The 12,951-nt window shown below is 42.6% G+C and overlaps 1 long non-coding RNA gene across 1 annotated transcript in view; it reads left to right on the top strand.

The window, feature by feature from the left end:
• Positions 1-11,916, top strand: part of LOC149450023 (uncharacterized) — a 103,238-nt gene extending 91,322 nt beyond the window's left edge. The window contains exons 2-3 of the long non-coding RNA XR_016315322.1: positions 9,855-9,951; positions 11,145-11,916. This is a non-coding gene — a long non-coding RNA (uncharacterized LOC149450023). The remainder of the gene's footprint in view (positions 1-9,854; positions 9,952-11,144) is intronic.
• Positions 11,917-12,951: the final 1,035 nt, after the last annotated feature.

Below are 12,951 nucleotides of genomic sequence, written 5' to 3'. Positions count from 1 at the left end.
AGGTAGGACTGTTAAATACTTAATTTCAACATAAAAATATATGTAGACATCTATAATATCAACCCGTTATTGCTTGATGCTTTCTGCTGTTGAGTGAGCTCTTCTAGCACATCATGGCTCGGGACCTGTTTATGGTTACATCCGGAGGTGCAGTTGGTACGTCACAAAGTGCAGTCCATGATGGGGTCAAAGGTATGTAATGTAAAATATAGCATAAAGAGCCTCGGTATCAGGAGTATGTCATACATTATATAGCCCAGTGTATAGAATGCAGTGGTCAGGAGTATGAAAGGAGTTATCAAAGTGTATATAGTACAGGGCTCAGAAGTGTGTACCGCACAAAGTGAATGGTTCAGGAGTACATATCACACACAGTACAGGGTTCAGGAGTGTATGACACACAGGGTGCAGGGCTCAGGAGTGCATTATGCACATAATGCAGAGATAAGGAGTGCATATTGCATGGAGCTCATGAGTTTACCCCCAGTACAGAGCTCTCACTCCCCCCATTACCCCACCCCTACAATACAGAGAGGAGCTCACTTAGCAAAGACTGTAGGCAGAAAAGTGTACAGCATGCAGGGTGCAAACAGGATGGCCTCACCTTCTGGTACATTCAGCTCAGCTCTCTAGGTTCAGGCAGCAAGTCGAGGCTCTCAAGTCAAAATATTTGAGATCAGCATGGAGAGGCTGTGGTGTCTTGGGCTGGGCAACCACATGACCAGGGAAGATGGGGCACTCATGTACCTTCAGCTCTCACTTAGAAGGTGGAGCTGGTCAGGACTCACCAGGCAGGCGGAGCAAGTACCACTTTTCTTGCTTTCCAACTGTAGGTAGGGTCTTCTGCTCTGGCAGTGTGAATGTGTAAATCTAAGAACAGGCTGAGCAGAAATACAAATCATTTGGCAGGTAATATAGCTCCCATATACAGTGGGGCAAAAAAGTATTTAGTCAGCCACCAATTGTGCAAGTTCTCCCACTTAAAAAGATGAGAGAAGCCTGTAATTGGCATCATAGGTAGACCTCAGCTATGAGAGACAAAATGAGAAAAAAAATCCAGACAATCACATTGGCTGATTTGGAAAGAATTTATTTGCAAATTATGGTGGAAAATAAGTATTTGGTCAATATCAAAAGTTCATCTCAATGCTTTGTTATATATCCTTTGTTGGCAATGACAGAGGTCAAACGTTTCCTGTAAGTTTTCACAAGGTTGGCACACACTGTTGCTGGTATATTGGCCCATTCCTCCATGCAGATCTCCTCTAGAGCAGTGATGTTTTTGGGCTGTCGCTGGGCAACACGGACTTTCAACTCCCTCCAAAGGTTTTCTATGGGGTTGAGATCTGGAGACTGGCTAGGCCACTCCAGGACCTTGCAATGCTTCTTACGAAGCCACTCCTTCGTTGCCCGGGCAGTATGTTTGGGATCATTGTCATGTTGGAAGACCCAGCCACGTTTCATCTTCAATGCCCTTGCTGATGGAAGGAGGTTTGCACTCAAAATCTCACAATACATGGCCCCATTCATTCTGTCCTGTACATGGATCAGTCGTCCTGGTCCCTTTGCGGAGAAACAGCCCCAAAGCATGATGTTGCCACCCCCATACTTCACAGTAGGTATGGTGTTCTTTGGATGCAACTCAACATTCTCTCTCCTCCAAACACCACGAGTTGTGTTTCTACCAAACAGTTCTATTTTGGTTTCATCTGACCATATGACATTCTCCCAATCCTCTTCTGGATCATCCAAATGCTCTCCAGCAAACTTCAGACGGGACCGGACATGTACTGGCTTAAGCAGGGGGACACGTCTGGCACTGCAGGATCTGAGTCCCTGGCGGCGTAGTGTGTTACTGATAGTAGCCTTTGTTATGTTGGTCCCAGCTCTCTGCAGGTCATTCACTAGGTCCCCCATGTGGTGCTGGGATTTTTGCTCACCGTTCTTGTGATCATTTTGACCCCACGGAGTGAGATCTTGCGTGGAGCCCCAGATCGAGGGAGATTATCAGTGGTCTTGTATGTCTTCCATTTTCTAATTATTGCTCCCACAGTTGATTTGTTCACACCAAGCTGCTTGCCTATTGCAGATTCAGTCTTCCCAGCCTGGTGCAGGTCTACAATTTTGTTTCTGGTGTCCTTCCACAGCTCTTTGGTCTTCACCATAGTGGAGTTTGGAGTGTGACTGTTTGAGGTTGTGGACAGGTGTCTTTTATACTGATAACAAGTTCAAACAGGTGCCATTGATACAGGTAATGAGTGCAGGACAGAGGAGCCTCTTAAAGAAGAAGGTACAGGTCTGTGAGAGCCAGAAATCTTGCTTGTTTGTAGGTGACCAAATACTTATTTTCCACCATAATTTGCAAAAAAATTCTTTCCAAATCAACCAATGTGATTGTCTGGATTTTTTTTTTCTCATTTTGTCTCTCATAGTTGAGGTCTACCTATGATGCCAATTACAGGCCTCTCTCATCTTTTTAAGTGGGAGAACTTGCACAATTGGTGGCTGACTAAATACTTTTTTGCCCCACTGTATGTGTATTTAGCTGTTTGCCTTTTTTAGTTGGTGTGGGGAATGGGGGGTAGTTAGACAAGTTAGGAGATAAGTTGGCTATGTAGTTATTGCCTAATAGCACCTGTGTTTTTCCGAAAGGGTTTGGCCTGCACAAATTCAGTGATCTTATTGTGGCCAGTGTTTGTCCAGTGCCAACTGTCAGAGGATGCAGGCATGACTAGAATTCTTTGTTGCAGTGTACCCTACTGTCTCTGCAAAGGCAAGCAAATAGTTATCCTTTTTTTCTGGGACAAAATACTGGCTTCATAATCTTTTTTGTAATAATAACATTGGCAAGTAAAAAACTCAAAGAGGATTCCAAAACTGGGAGAGAATGGCAGCTGCAGTGACGGAGGAATCGGACCTTGAATCGCAGGAGGAGGGCAGTATGGAGATCCTAAACACATATCATAATGGGAGTGCAGGCTGTCACTTTAAACAAACAGCTAGCAGGCTTTTAACAAGCTCCACGTTTTAGGTTTGGATAGAGTGGAGAGCGATTAGAACACCTGTCAACATTTAATGCTGTCTGTGCCACATTAGCCCTCATGCACACGGGGCGTTTATGATAACACTGGTAACATTAGCTGTGTAAAGTCATGTTAAAAACATGAGTTTTTCAGCTTTTTTTAGCGTTTTTGCTTTAGTGTTTAACAGCGTTTTGCCGCGTTTAGCTACGTTAGCTGCGTTTTCCAGTGTTTTTCTGCGTTTGCATTTTTTAGTGTTTTTTTTAAGAAAAAAAAAGCTTTTTGGTCAAAAGAAGTCAGAAAATGGCGGTTTGCAATGTTTTACCGAGTTTTACTGCGTTTGTCTGCGTTTTCAGCGTTAGAGCATTTTTACAGCTAAAAAACTCCTCTAGAAACCCATGGACACATAGGATAACATGCTGGGGGGTTTACTAGCTGTAGAAAAAAATGTCAAAAGCCAAAAACAGCAGCTGTAAAAATCTCAAGTTTGCATGAGGACATAGGGAGATTCATCCACTCCATTTATCCTGTTTACCGTTATCATTGAAAGTAAAAGTAAAAGAGAAACCCACATTTTGGGTTGACACCAGAACAGTAATAAAAGGGGAAGTTTTCCAATGGGGACACTAGTCCTGGTGATCCTTATGAGAATCGGGGATTCACTCACTTTGGCTAAGGGGTGGGAAGTAAAGGGAAATATCCTATATGGACACAGATTGCGAAAAACTGGCAGGGGTTATAACCTTCCCTTACTCTATCCAAAATTTAAAAAAAAGTTTTGCCTTTAGTTACACTTTAAGCCTGTTAGCAGCTGGTTTAAATTAACAGTCAGCACTTCCATTAAGATTAAAGATAAGTGTGGGTGCTGTTCCACATTCGACCCAGTAGGACCACGTGGCCATATTAGGTCAATAATGTTGTGAACATCCCTGTCCCTTTGTGTACGTGCAGCTGCAGGGCCAGGAATCACCCACCCACAGCTCATTGGCCAGGCACTGACAACTACCTTCTGGGTTCAGACTGAACCCAAGTTTAATGCTATTTAAGATTAGGATTAAGGATTAAGATTAGAGCTGCGGCCCTCCAACTGTTGAGAAACTGCATGACCCATGAGGCACTCAAGACTGACATCCAAAGGCATGACTCCGAGGCATGATGGGACTTTTGCAGTTCCTCAACAGCTAGAAAGCCATAGTTTGGAAACCTGCACACTGTTTGCGGCCTTTAGCGATTGCTAGATAATCGTGTTCTGCCAAAGTTTGTGAATAATTTTGCACAATCAACGTGTGAATAATCGTTGATAACTTCAGAAAAACTTTGATTGGGCAAATCCCTTGAGAAGTTGTTGGATGATTTTCATTTATCTGATGGTCATGAAATCAATTTTTAACACCTTCCCGCCCAACCTATAGCAGATTGACGGCCGGTCAGGACACTCGCTGTTGTGACTAGGCGTCATATTATGTCCTGTCAAAACGCGGCGGTAGGGCCGTGCAGCGGTGCGATCTGTCACCGGCTGTGTCCGCAGGACACAGCCGATGACATAACACTACACCAGCCCATTGCCAGTGTCATGTGATCGCTGTGACCAATCATAGCAGATCACATGTCAATTGTATACAATGGATGGCTTCCTGTTATGCCATCCATTGTATACAATTATGTTGTTAGCTGTGACTGGTCAAGGCAGTCACATGATACAGACAAGGCCAATCACAGCCCATCTGTATCATGTGATCGGCTTTGCCCAATCACAGCTAATCACAACAAAAGACTGAATGAATCAGTTTCATTCAGTAACAATGATTGCAAATATCAATGAAATACATTGGTATTAGCAATCACAATGTGTAAAAAAAAAAAAAATCCTGATCACTTGCCCAGAGTAGTTCAATGTTACTATGGTAATATTGTATTGCTTTGGCCACAGTGTGCTGAAAAATAAAATAGTAAAAAAAAAGAAAAAAATTTATAAAAAATAAAAAAATAATAGAAACATTTGAAAAAAAAATACAAATTCAATTATTATTACTTTCACCAAAGAAATGTAGCAGAATACATTTTGTATTTCAATGGTTTTTATTAATTTATAACAATTAACACAGGAGCAACAAATCACACCCACGCAGGGGCTATCAATTGCACATAGAAGAACTAGAAATGAGAGAAATCAGTGCTCTAACACCAACAGGGCAAAAAATACGCCCACGCATGGGCCATCAATGGCACTTAAATAACAAAACATAAATATAACACTGATAATAACTCAGACTATAGGCACCTAGCCACTGCCACACCAAAGAAAACAGAGAAAAAAGGGGGGAAAGGAAGGAGAAGTACAAAAGAAAAAAGGATAGCCAAACCAAGAGCAGGGATCCAAGAACGCCAAAGCCGAACAACATCACATCCCCAGGCTATCCGGGGGGAGCGTGGGAAAGGTATATTGCAACCACGGCTCCCATATTTTCAAGAATATACATTGGGAGTCGTTGCAGATACTCAACATCTGTTCATTGAGCATCATAGCAGTTATACGGTCCCGCACCCCCTGAAGAGGGACAAACGGGCTCTTCCAGGCCTGAGCAATTGTTCTAGAGGCCGACAAAAACAAATAGGAAGCCAACTTCTGCTGGTGAGGCAAGAGGCCCGGTATGGGACAATGAAGCAAAGCATACCAAGCATCATATAGAAAGATGGAACAAGGTAGCAGAATACATTTTGACCTAAATTTATGAAGAAATGTTATTTATTTGCAAAATTGTATAACTGAAACGAAGAAAAGTGCATTTTTTTCAAAAGTTTCAGGTGTTTTTTTGTTTTATTTAGCAAAAAATAAATTCAGTGGTGATTAAATACCACCAACATAAAGCTCTATTTGTGTGAAAAAAATGATAAAAATTTCATATGGGTGCAGTGTTGCATGACCGTGCAATTGTCATTCACAGTGCAAAAGCACTGAAAGCTGAAAATTGGCCTGGGCAGGAAGAGGGTATAAGTGTCTGGTATTGAAGTGGTTAATCTTGGCCAATTTTTATATATTTAAAACATAGGGCAGTGCCATTAACTGGTTAAGTACGACGTTTGTAGGGGCTTTTGAGGATCGCTGGCCTCTTATTTTGCCAATATTGTTTATTGATAATCGTACACCAGAAGAAGAAAGCACTTCCACCTGACAGCACTAGGGTCGTTGGTTCGAATCCCAACCATGGCACCACCTGCCTGGAGTTTGCATGTTCTCCCTGTGCCTGAGTGGGTTTCCTTTGGGTACTCCGGTTTCCTCCCACACTCCAAAGACATGCTGGGAGGATCATTGGCTCCTGTCTAAATTGACCCTAGCATGTGTATGCATGTGAGTAAGGGACCGTAGATTGTACGCCCCTTGAAGGTTAGGGACTGATGTGAATGTACAATATATATGTAAAGCACTGCGTAAGTTGACGGCACTATATAAGTACCTGAAATACATAAATAAAATAAAAATAAGGTCATAAACTCCCCAAAGTGCAGCTGAACAGTTTTTAAGTCTTCAACAAAGTTTCTTTATGCTTGGGGCAGCTTTGGAAATGCCTTCTGTACACACTGGTCTCATATAATCTGAAGTTCCTGTGAACTGGGCCAAAGAATAGTGTGGCTGCAGAACACAAAGGAGGCTTTCAGCACTTACAGAATTCACTATATCCACTGCAGCTCCATCAGCTGTAAGAAAGGTACAAACTTCACAGCAGCAGCTGAAAGTTGTGTTGTACTGCAAGCATACCTCCCAACTTTTAGAACTTGACAAAGAGGGACATTCTAAAAAGGGGCAGAATGTGGCATGCATAACACATTTTGACAAAAAGTGGGTGTGGAAAGCGAAAAACTAAATGGCTTAGACTCTGTGCCTCAGGTCTTGGGAAAATTGGCACTTCTGGTATCACATTTTTCAAACAAGCACATGACTTAATGAGGAGGCCCAAGGCAGAAGGCAGAGAGAATTCTCTCTGAAAAAAAAAAGCGCTTCGCCCCTTTTAGGCTTTAGGAGAGTGTTCTGCCTTTAGCAAGGAAATAATGTGTTCTCCCTACTATATTGAATTTGGCCACTAGATGGAGCCAGGGGCATATCCACCGCGAGGCAAAACAAAGCATTTGCGTAGGGCGGCAATTTTTAGGGGGGCGGTGGAGAGAGGGAGAAAGAGGGAGGAAGAGAAGGGGGGAGAAGAAGAGAGAGAGAGGGGGGGAGAAGGAGAGAGAGAGAGGGGGAGAAAGAGGGAGGGGTGGGGGGGAAGAGGGAGGGGGGAGAGAGAGGGGGAAGAAAGAGGAAGAGGGAGAGAGAGGGGGAAGAAAGAGGGAGAGGGAGAGAGAGGGGGGAGAAAGAGGGAGAGATAGAGAGAGGGGGGAGAAAGAGAGAGGGAAGAGAGAGGGGGGAATAGAGAGAGAACAGAAAGAAAGGCAGAGAGAATCATATATACATAAACACGCTCTCGCTCTCATTGAGGAGGGGGGGAGCGCAAAATTTTTGTGTTGCCTAGGGCAGCACAAAATCTACACTACTGGATGGAGCCCAGAATAAATTTACTGTTCTTCAGAAACCAGAATCTATTTAGTTAATAAAAGCTCCCATCATTTTTCATTCTAAGAAAAGGAAACAGGTGCATCCTGGGAGCTCAGACTGATCACCAACATCATCCCTGAAACACATCCCCTACAGGCAGCATCGCTGGTGAACATGGACTTATTGCCATCCACAGCCTAATTATCTCATTGTGTTTGCACGTTTCACACATTGTACATATTTGTAATCTGTTTTCCCAATAGTTTCACCTACCCTGTTTTGTTAAAAAAGCTTCAAGATTATATTCAGTCTGGCTTATTGCAGAATAGGAGGGTTTAGTTGCATATCGAGTTACACACTGGGAAACGTGTAGCGAGGACAGAACAGAGTGTAATTTTTTGGCAAAGAAAGGGAAGAAAAAGAAGGAAGAGAGTTGCCCGGAGATAGAAATGTTTGCATCAGCTGCAGCAACAAAGAGCGCAAATTGTTTGGTCTTTTATTAACTAGCTATAAGATAAATGGGTTGTTATTATCATTAACATCTGTAATGGGTGAATGATAGTGCTCTGTAATTCAGATCTGATTTATTCACTTTATTAAAAAAAAACTTCTCAGTCACAAATCCTCCCACTGTACTGAAGGCCATCTCTGACATGACACTTGCATCAGGACAGGTCATTACCTTGAGGCCATATTAGGCCACCTCAGGCTACTAGAATATCCTCAGCACCCAGTAGCCCATTTTTCATTTATAGCCTTGCTGTCCCTGCCAGCGCTTGCTTACCCAGAGCAGCGACGGACCAACAAGGAAAAAAATGAATAAAATAATAAAAATGTAAAAAAGTTAATTTGGAAATATTTTTGACAAAAGTGAAAATACTTAAAAAATTGTGGTTTCATGTAGAAATGGAGCCAGTATGAACTGGAGTAAGGGGGCTGTGTTCACCAATTTTTATCATGTATAATTTAGGGGTACTGTCCTCTTTGCTTACCCCAGCGTGTTCTGCAATGGAACAGACTAAAGGAGTTACACGCCTCTTCAGGTTCCAAACAGAACACAATTTTAAGTTGTGGGTTTTTGAAATATTTAAATTGCTGTCCCTTTTTATGTTTGCTTGACCTAAGCAGGGATGACCTTACAAGGAAAAAATAGAAATAAAATAGAAAAAAAAGAACTATGTAAATAATGAAAATTAAAGTAAGGCTATGATGGGTGGAAATTTGTAAATGTGGGACCACTTAGGCCAGGAACTTTGTGCCAATAAAGGGAAGAGTTGGGGGGAATGGTTTTCTTTTGTGAGTAATACCATACATTAGGCCTCCTCTCAACAACGCGAGAGGGATTGTGTCACTAATTCTCATCGCAGCTCACCATTTTAGTTACCTTGTCAAAAAGGGCCAAAATGTTGCAGGCACCCTAGATGATGCACCACTGGCTCCCCTGAGCCTCTCCTCTTGCCATAATCACATAATCTTAGATTGTAAGCTCCAAGGAGCAGGGCCCTCCTCACCCTCTTGTATTGAACTGTATTGTTGCTGTATTGTCTCCCTTTGTTTTGTAAAGCGCCGAGCAAACTGTTGGCGCTACATAAATCCTGAATAATAATAGAAGGAGGAGTAAAGGAGTAGGCTTATCTCTCATGCTTGGCACATAGTACTTCCATGTGGCAGCACCTTTATCTTTCAATGTGAGCGTACCCCTGAAGACGCACGAAACGCGTCGGGTGGAGCCGCACTTGCTGAGAGGGTCCACCTGCGTTTTTTGCCCTTGGCAGAGCATCCCTTTCAGAAGCTTCATTGCTGTTACCTGTACCCAGATGAGATGTGCTTACATGCAGTTTACCAGTAGATGCCTGGTGAGTGTACATCTGACAGAGGTGGTGGATTACCTATTGGATCACTTCACAATATTTCACCGTGATTGCCGTACTTATATCCTTACGGACAATTTATAGCTCTTACTCCACTGATATTTTATGGACTTTATATATTCTCACTTTTATGCTGCACTTTACTGTTTCACACTTATTGAACATTATTTATATTTGATTTTTATATGCTGCACTTGACTGTTGATCAATTTTTAAAAAAATTTTTATATGTCAGATTGACTTTGCACTTTTTTTTTACTATAATATCATTCACTTATTTTAGCGCTGCACTATCTATATGTTTATCCATAAGGAGTTGTTACCTATACCTTGGTGCTAGCTGCTTTATAATTCCAGCGCTCGCCTACGCTTGATATTTACCTTTATCTTTCCTTTCAGTTTTCCTTTTTCTTTTTTTTTTCTTTTTTTTAGGACCAACCTTATTTGGGGAACAGTGGGAAGCCTATGGCTGTAGGAGTCTATGTTTACTTGCACAAAATATGGATGTTCTGGCTCTTGAAGGGCACAGGTGAGTTCAGGTCACTGGGATGGGGCAGACCATCTGTCATATGTAGAAGTGATCTAGCAGCCTCCTGATTTACTTACATCTTACAGCTGGAAGCTGGATGAATAACCTGCGACTGCTATAGCAGCTGTGAATTTGTTTACATCCTGATACTGCCACAGCAGGCCTTTTTATTTCATTTTGCATAAAACAGAGAAGGGTTACAGCCTCTTTTATTGCTATCTGTGTTCTTGTTGGAGGGGTTTCTCCTCCCTCTCTGTCAGGTCAAAAACATATTTATGGCATGGTGGGGAAGGTTTAGAATTTCTCAGAATGCTTTTTGGTGGTAGTGCCTTCTTGTTCTGGTGCTAACTGTACACATAATTGCTCATATAGGTGTCACTCAGGCAAGAAACGAGGAAATATCTTCCCAATATGGTGTCAGACAGAAATAAAATGACAAATTTTAACTCTTCTCTTAAAATGTAAACAAAATAATTTTGCAGGTTATATCTAAAGCTAAAATTTGTATTCTTTTTTTTTTTGTTAATAAATTAGAGAATGCTTAAACCCCTGTGAGTTTCTTTTTGCCATCTGGGTCCCATTGGGGAGATTTAGCTTCAATTCCTGTTTTGTACTCTAAAATCCCCTCTTAGGCAAATGTCACCCATACAACTAGGGCTGTTGCTAGACTATTTTGCAACCTAAGCAGGAACAGCTACTTGCCCCCCCCCCCCCCCAAAAAAAAAAAAAATAAATAAACAGTAGAAAATATTAAATCAACACAGCATGAAACTGCTAAATTTAATTTTAAACTTTTAATTTTTAAGAATAAGTGCCATAAGATGCCAGCAGCACCAATATTAAAAACAAAATCAGTGTGATAGTTGCAGTGAGTGGAGGATGATGGATCCACACTCTGACAGATTGATATTCCCCAGGCAATGGGGCGAGATAAAACGCTGTGACAGCAGGCAGCCCAGCCCAGCCCACACATGCAGACAGGACACCTTAACTGAGCGATCCCACACAGTGACAGTTCTGACACAACAAACCACCACCAACAATGACACAGATCAGCAGGCACTAGAAGAGCAGGCTGTGAATTTGCGATGATGTCATCATTCACTGACACATTGCACATGTGATGGATGGCTGGCTGGATCACACTCACACAGACACGAGACATCAGAGTCAGACATTACCTTCCTCCGCAGGCGCAGCTCTGTCTCCGCTGATGAATGGGAAGACAAAGGCTTGAACTCCACAGTGATCAGCAGCTGCCAGACGGCTTGCAGTAAGAGACGGAGTCTGAGAGGAACACTGGAAGGAATGGCAGCTCAGCTGCTACACTGGCCCCAGACACTTGGCATCTCCCTCTGTCCTTTCCTCCTCCCCTCTGCCACCCCTCCCTTCAGCTGGAAGATAATCCCACAGAGTGAAAGAGTTCTGGCCTGTGCTGTGCCCAGGCACCCCTAGGTGGCAGTGCGCCATAGTCTGCTGCCTAGTTTGCCTAGTGGAAGCACTGGCCCTGCATACAACTGTCTCCATTGGAAAGTTTTCTCTCTGTTTGTTCTGGTGACGACTCACAATCAGAGGTTCTGACTCTTCTTTACTCTGTACAGAACTAGAACAAAAATGTCTTTAGATACATGTTAATGTGAAAATCCTGCAAGTGTAGAATAAAATGGAAAGGGGAGAAATACAATTTCAGAGCAGTGAGTCGACAAGCAGGGAATTTTTACAGATATGAAATGCGGCACAATGTCCAAGCACATGTATCATCCCTCTCCCTCCGTCTACTATTCCCATATTTAGATGTTTATGAATGGGTGAGTGCTTGTGCATATATCTTGATGGATCCCAGCAGCAGATGGCTCTTTTGCCTGTTATCTCCCCTATTAGTCCCCCTGGTTGTAGGGCCATCCTATTAATCAGCATGTTATGGCAGTAGAGTGGTGTTTACCTGACAGTGCATGTACATACTGAGATCAGAGGTCAGGCAGGACAATTGCACACATGTTGAACTTAGACCCACTTATATTTTGGAGTGTTAGACCTATTTTATATATTTTACAGTGTGTGCTGTAAAATGCTATATAAATCAGGGTTTTTATCTTGTTTAATTCTTAAATTGACTTTGTTGCAAAAAAAAGAAAAAAAAAAGAAAACTTTGTAAAAGAAGTGGTATAATTTTTAATCTGAGGTGCCACTAACACCTTGGATATTGAGCAACACCAGTCAAAGGTTTTTTAGCATCCTAACGGCCAGAAAAGTCAGATGTATGTTTTTTTCCCCCTGCATTCTGGTTCCACCTGCTGGCCGCTACATCACTACTCCCTCTGTCCTTTCCTCCTCCCCTCTGCCACCCCTCTCAGCTGGAAGATCATCCCACAGAGTGAAAGAGCTCCAGCCTGTGCTGTGCCCAGGCACCCCTAGGTGGCAGTGCGCCCTAGTCTGTTGCCTAGTGCATGGGTAGGCAACCTGTGGCTCTCCAGCTGTTGCAGGACTACAAGTTCCATCATGCCTCTGCAAGTCATAGCTGTAACTGTCAGTTTTGTAATGTTGCAATGCCTCATGGGAAATGTAGTTCCACAGCAGCTAGAGAGCCGCAGCCCCATAACAGTTTAACCAAATAAAGCCACTGTCCTGTGGAACCAAAGCAAACAATGAGGTACCAGGAATCACATGCTTCTGGAAGTCACTTTAACCTCTTGCCACCTGCTTAACTCATATATGTGACAACAAAAGAGTTGGCTTTGATGCCTACCTGCCCCATATATGTCAAGGATACTGAGTGCTAGTATCCTGTGAAACAAGCGTGACCAGAAATGTGTATACTTGCACAGAGAACATCAGGCACAAGTACAGGTGTACCTCGGTTTATGAACACCTCGGTTAATGTAATTTTAGGTTTACAAATGAAAATCCATTGAAAATAATGCCACGGTTTCTTAATTTGTTACGATTTTTTATCGCAATTTGAAGTGTATGTCGGTGCCGGTTTTTTAATGCAATTGCCAG

Source organism: Staurois parvus, unplaced genomic scaffold, assembly GCF_062004578.1.
Source record: "Staurois parvus isolate SC_StPar_1 unplaced genomic scaffold, SC_StPar_1.0 ptg000586l, whole genome shotgun sequence".
NCBI lineage: Eukaryota > Metazoa > Chordata > Amphibia > Anura > Ranidae > Staurois > Staurois parvus.
The sequence above is the reverse complement of the archived record's forward strand: the minus strand, read 5'-3'. Positions and strand labels throughout refer to the sequence as shown.